Source organism: Impatiens glandulifera, chromosome 2 (assembly GCF_907164915.1).
Source record: "Impatiens glandulifera chromosome 2, dImpGla2.1, whole genome shotgun sequence".
In the NCBI taxonomy this organism is placed as follows: domain Eukaryota; kingdom Viridiplantae; phylum Streptophyta; class Magnoliopsida; order Ericales; family Balsaminaceae; genus Impatiens; species Impatiens glandulifera.
Genome location: NC_061863.1, coordinates 41824064 through 41831346, shown reverse-complemented (window position 1 = coordinate 41831346; position 7283 = coordinate 41824064).

The window sequence follows — 7283 nt, the reverse complement described above, 5'->3', positions numbered from 1 at the left end:
CACCTAAACATATAAACTAATAAAAGATTATGTAAACATACATATTGTCAAAAATGAGATATATATATACTGTCAAAAATAAGCTCATTTAACATCTTAATAAATAAAGTTAATTTTTATTTATTTTTTATTTTTTAATTTATAAATTTATTAATTAAATATTAATATATTTTCTCTCCTTTTCATTTTCATTCATTAAATCATTTAAATTTATTTCAATCCTAAATTTTTTATTATTTTTATATTAGTTTCTCTTTCTTTTATTTTATCTTTTTTTATTTATTTTTCTTAGTGTTTAAATTCTTATTTTTGAATTTTTTTTAGCAATTTATTTATTAATTTTGTTCTACTGTAGTATTTTTGTGAAGAGTTTATTTCTTATTTAATTTAATTTTAACAAAAATAAAATTAATAATTTTTTATTCATGGCTTATAGTAGTAATAATGAATATTGTTTTGTCTAATATTTGATTATTACTCTTTTGTTGTTGGATGAATCGATTGATATTATTATCCAATTATTGATTATTAATTATTTTATTTTTGTGTTAAAGGATTTGTGTTGTTGAAAGAATAAGTCACTATTATATCCAACTATTGGGAACAAATAATTTTAAAATAATTAATAATCAATGTTAATATAAGAAAAAAAATATTAAAAAGAAAAAAGAAAAAATTAAAATAATTAATTAGGAATAATAAAAAATTTGTGAAAAAGATAAAAATAGAGAGTTGATTAATTAATGCGAAAGAAGGAGAGAAAAAATATATTAATATTTAATTAATAAATATATAAATTAAAAAATAACTTTGTTTATAAACATATATTAAATGAGTTTATTTTTGATAATACATATGTTTAAATAATTTTTTATTAGTACATACATTTAAGTGAACTAGTTGTACAAGTAATAAATGAGCTTTTTTCTTAATTATAAAGTTGTGAATAATTAATTATCTAAAAATAGATTTTTTCTTTGACATGTCTTATACTCTTATTATTAATGGTTATCATTACAATAAAATACTATTATTGTTAATATTACTGTCCAAAAACTTGATATTAATATTGTGTTAAGTGTTTGATTTGAGATAAATTATTATTTGAATTTAGTTATTTTTTAAAATTATAAACTTGAAAATGTTTTTAATATAATTTATTACTTGAATTCATTTGTTGCTACTGTTAATACTAATTTAGTTCTGATCCTTGATGGAAGCAATTTTAAGTACTTTAGAGTCGACATTTAATTTTATCTGAGAGAAACTAAGAAAGAAAATTTTAAGAATTTTTTGAATGACGCTATGACGTCTAATATGCTCATCCAAATGGACAGTCTTTACTACGAAATTGGCCTTTGGAAACGAGAATAGTTATTACACTTTTTATTTTGATTCCAAACCTATGTTATTAATCTAAGATTATATCCTAAATTTAAATGGGTTACGCTTATTCGGTTCCTAGAGGATGTCTATGATTTTTATATTTTTAGACAAGACTAATTATATAAAGTTCTTGACAAAGCATTGATAATAAGATGTTTTTGAAAGAAAGCACAAATCCAAACAGGTCATAAAAATGAGGCATTGTTTTATTTTGGTATTTTTTGGTATTTTTATAAAATATTATAATATAATTAAAGAAAATGTTTGAAATAAAAAAAAATGAAACAAACAAACCCATTCCAGAAAGTTTAATTTTAAAATTGGACAAGAAATAAGTTGAAGGAAAAATTGAAACATTGAAAACAAGGAAAGACCACTTCAACTTCAACCTTTTCTTTCAAGTTTTAGACAGTTTTGACCAAGATCAACCACTTTTGATTTTGAAATGTGCATGGGAAGGAGTCTTGGTTTAAATGCCTTGTTAGCATGGCTTATGAAAGAAGGGTTCGGTGATCAAACTTCACCCCTTAAGTTTGTATCCCTTTATTAACACATTTTTTAAGAAAACCCCCCTTTATGATGCTTTCTATCAACCTAGACAGAAACAACACTAAGCTCTCTGGTGGAGGAGTTTCACAATTTTCCAGCGAACCTGCAACCGATGAACTTTCAGATCTTCTTTTTGCTATTTTCACTCTATTTAAACAAATACTAGCTTCTAATTTGAAATAACCGTCCTCCAATGTGATTTTACTCTTTTGGCTTTCGTTTGTTACCGCTATATATTAATTGACGAGGCTTGGCATCATGACAAGAAACGAGCAATGAAGTTGTGTTCCTTGTAGTTTTGCGGTTAGCCCAGGCATTTCCTCTCGTCTCGTCAAACTGTCGGATGATCCTGCTGTAGCGATTTCTTCTAGTAGATTCTGCTACAATGGATTCTGGAGTGTTGCATCATTTTTCCTTCAATCCATCCTGCCACTTTAAATCATCATCAACTAATCCCAAATCTTTTTTTCATTCTTTTAATCTTTTATTTCTAAATATTTTATAATTTACACAATATTAAACATCAATCAAATATATATATTTTTTATTTATTAAAAGGTGTCTGATTAAAGTATCTAAAATAGGTCAAAACAAGTGAGGACTTATAATTTTATATTAAATAAAAACAAAAACATATAAAAAAAAATAAAAAAAAAATCCCTTAATCTTTAGTAAATAAAATAAATTAACCCCTAAACTTTAAAAGTGTTCACCTATTATTAATACAAGGAAGAAAGACAAGACAAAATACACGAGGATGATATAAATACCCAATCTTATCTATCTTTATTTTTTCAGAATTAAAGAAAAACTACGAGGATGATATAAATACTCAATTTTATTTATCTTTATTTTTTCAAAATTAAAGAAAAACTAGTATGACACCACACAGTCACGCTCCCTCTATTAAATCAAAACTCTTTCAGATGAAATCGAACACGTGATCTCTTAAGTCGACTTTTATCACTGGTCTATCTTAATGGAATTTAAAAATGTGGCCACAAGGGGGTTAAACACACACCGCAAATACACTTAACTATTTAATTAGGCGTAAAATAGACTCGAACCTAAGACCTCTCAAAAAAGTTGGAGATATCCACATCTTGTTGCCGAAAGACTAGAAGAATGGATATATATTTCATATTCTCATTCCAGTTTATTTTTCAAGACAATTCATCTCCTAAATGAAAACAACAACAAAGAAAATTATTTATAATACTAAATATTTAACTAATAATTTTAATTTTAATTATATATATATTCTTTTTCAAATAATTTAGAATATGTTGGAGGTAAGATTTGGGTCAAATAACTCAAACATTTCATCTGTTTATCATTCAAATTAATAATTAAATTATATTTTTTTTCTTTAAAAGAAATATTTTTATTATATACTAATTTACACAATTAAAACTTATAACTGAACAACATTATTTTGAAATAATCCACATAACCTTACATAAATCAAGTACTCAAACATCTCTCTATGACTTACTGAAAATTTTGTTCTCACAAGTCTTTTTAAGATAAAATCAAGTGACAATGATCCTTTTGAGCCTGACATTGAACTATTTGTTTGATCTAAACATGGGGTCATGGATGCCACAACCAATTCTAAGCTTGCAAGATGAAGGTGGTCAAATTCGAAGAGTACATGCGCCTAGCTGATTGCACATAAGACATCGATTGTCTCAACTTAGACTCTTTTGACCTTCAACTGATATGCAAGAAGTTATTAAGAAATCGATGTCATATCCACATTTGAGATTTTACTATACAAAAAACACGAGAAAACAAATAAGAAACAAGTTTTGATTGCGAAATACAAGGTGTACGCGTTTTTTTCGTTCTGCTAACGCCTCTCTCCTAATTTTGAAAATATCACGTCTTTAAGGGCGGTTTGTACGATCCGGAAATTGTCGACCCCATGCCTTACCTTCCTCACTAGCTCCCGCCTGTTGGGAGATGAGGGATTTTATGGTAGGTACGACCCGTGCACTATTTTTAGAGAAAACGTTTTTCATGTGTTGAGGCGAGTTATGCCAAAGAACCCCCTAACTTACCTTCCACTACATCCCATAAAAAAAGGTTGAATGGGATGAGGAACCAAAACAGAGTTCTTTAACATAGACCTTTTAAATTGGCCCGTACAAGTTTTAAATTGATACGCTTGAGAATGTATCGACTTGATTGACTTGAGAGTCACCACATTAGTTGACTTCTTAAAGAAACTAAAGAAAAGAAAATCAGAGATTCATTTTAAGAGTTTGGTGTTTGGTTGTGTATTGGAAAAGGGCTCACAGCGCTATGTCCTATACACTTGTCTTTATAGACATTCTCTACTCCTAAGTAATTGGCCATATGATGTTTGAAGGATTGTTACGTTTTCTTTCTGAGTTTAGAACTCTTTTTTCTTGTGTGAGAAAATCTTAATCATTTTGCAAGGGGCTAGTCCTATTCATGGGGTGCTTGACAAGGATAAAGCATTGAAAAACACTAAAAACCTTTGAAAAACATAGAGTAAAATTCTCAAGGAAAACAAGAGTCACGATTCCCGAGAGAGGACATACGAGTGCGAACAACAATGACAAAGGTTCGGATTGAATATCGGAAGTTTTATTCAATTTGGACCAAAAGAGAAAAGAGAATGAACTAACCCAAGATCCCGAGTGTTTCCCCTTTTAAAACTTTCAGAGTTAAGGAAACTCCGAGTACAACACTTTAAAATGAATCATTTTCAAAAATAATTCTCAAAATTCCCAAAGCTTTCATATGACTGTCAAAAATATTATTAGAAGCTCACATGAATCGAATTTGGAATTTTCGGAGTAAAAGAACTCCCGACATGACACTACGAAGATAGACTTTTTTCAAACGGGTCCCAAAAATTCCGAGAAAAAATTATTTTTGAAAAAAATAATATTTTTGAATTCTTGGGAAATTTTGAGAAAATTTTAAAGTGGTTTGTATACTTGAATCCTCATTTTTAAGTTTTTTGTTAAATCTAGGAAACGAACAGGACCTTCAATTTATTTAATTTTTGATTTTTTTTTTTAAAAAAATCTAAATCAAAATGAAAGGAAAACAAAACCCAGAGGCTCAATTGAAAGGAAAGAAAGAGTTTAGAGACTACTTTAATTTCGAATTAAATAATTAATTCAAAATTAAAGTATTTAGGCATATTTAAAAACAAAAGAGGCCTAGGGGCATCTTTGCAACTTCAATAGAAATTGGAGAAAACATATAAAAGAAAAGAAAAGTCAACCATCGCCAGCCTTCTCCTTGTCTCCGGGGAAGCGACTTCCGGCCAGACGACCTCCGATGAACCCTGTGCATGCAACAGTCCTTCGTTCGACGCAGTGGCAGACCTACTAGGGGGTTTTGGAGGGCTCGGGTCTCCCCCAACCTTATAATAAAAAATCATATATATATATATATGTTTGACATGTAACTCTTAGTCCAGTTGGCTCTGTAACTGAACGTTAAAAATGAGGTAAGGATTCCTGGCCTCACCTTTAATTGTAATTTATTTATTATATTTTAAAATAAAAATTAATATAATTTATCTATAAACTAATTCATAATTATATTATTTTAATTTTAAATATAATTTTATTAAAATAATTATTATTAATATTTTATTTTGTACTAACAATATTTTCTAATATACAAATATTTACAATAATACATAAATTTTAATTAATATATAAATAAAATTTATTTATATAAATAAAATATAAAAAATTATATATAAAATAATGTAAATTATATAATAATATTATTTACTTTAAAATTATATTTATATAATAATTATACATTATTTTTTATTTATTTTAATATAATTAATAATACAAATTACTTATAAGGGTAAAATATAAAAATTAAAATAATGATAGTGTTTTATATTTCTTAATTTTAAACTATTTCAAAAATTTATAAGAAAATATAAATTAATATTAATAAACAAGTTAAAATAGTTACATTGGTTTGGTTCGGTATTTAAATAAAGAATTTGATATATTATTTTTATATGCATTAATATTCTATAATCGTAATCTCGAGTGTCTATTCACTTGATTATATGTGTTTATCACGTTTTTGTATTTTTGTTCTTATTTATATATATATATTTTTATTCTCATAAAACTAGGCTGAAATCTATTAAATTAAATTTTCATATATTTTTTTATATAGTTAATTTTTTATGAATTTGTTTTTGTGTTGCATTTGATGAAAAATTTATTGGGAATTACAATTGAGTTGTCACTTTGCCTACAAAGAGGAAATCAAAATATAGTTCAAGCCATGTCATTGATTGCGAGTTCGAAAAATCAATTATAAAAATTTAGAAAAGATGAATGGCATGATATTTTGGACCAAGTTAACAGTTTTTGTCAATTACACTCGATTTCAATACTTGATATGAATGAGCATATGATAATTGATAGCAATGGTAGGCGGAGAGAAAAAGGGGAACTCATCACTAATCTTCATCATTATCGTGTGGAAATCTTTTGTCAGGTATAATAAAAATTATTTCTTATCTATTAATAGTTATTATTTATTATCTATTAATAGTTATTATTTATTAGGAGAGGAAAATAAGAATTTATCACTAATCTTTATTATTATCGTGTGAAAATCTTTTGTCAGGTATAATAAAAGTTATTTCTGATCTATTAATAGTTATTATGTATTATCTATTAATAGTTATTATTTATTATTTAATGCTAGGTTGTTGACTTGATTATGCAAGAAATGAATAATCGTTTTTCAAAAGTTAATACAGAATTACTTGTATGCATATCATGTCTTCATCCCAGAAATTTATTCTCCCAATTTGATATTCGTAAACTCATCCGTCTTGCCAAACTTTATCCCAAAGATTTCATAGGAAGTGATTATTTATTTTTGGAACAACAACTTCAGGCTTACTTATTTAATTTGCAGGATGATCCTCAATTTTCTTCAATTGAAGACATGGGAATTCTTGCTCATAAATTGGTTGCAATATAAAAACATATAGTCTTTCTATTGGTTTATCAATTGATAGAGTTGGCTTTAGTTTTACCACTTGCAACTGCATCCGTTGAAAGAGTTTTTCTACAATGAAGACCGTGAAGACTGATTTATGTAATCGAATGGGAGATGAATGTATGAATGATAGTTTAGTTATATATGTTGAGAAATATATTTTCTCAACAATTGAAAATGAGCCAATATTGCAATATTTTCAACAAATGGAATCTCGTAGAATAAATTTGTCTTCTTTTTGTACCGACTCATGGACAAGAATAATTTAGTAATTGTGCTTATTAGTATTTTGTAATTGTGTTTGTTAGTATTTT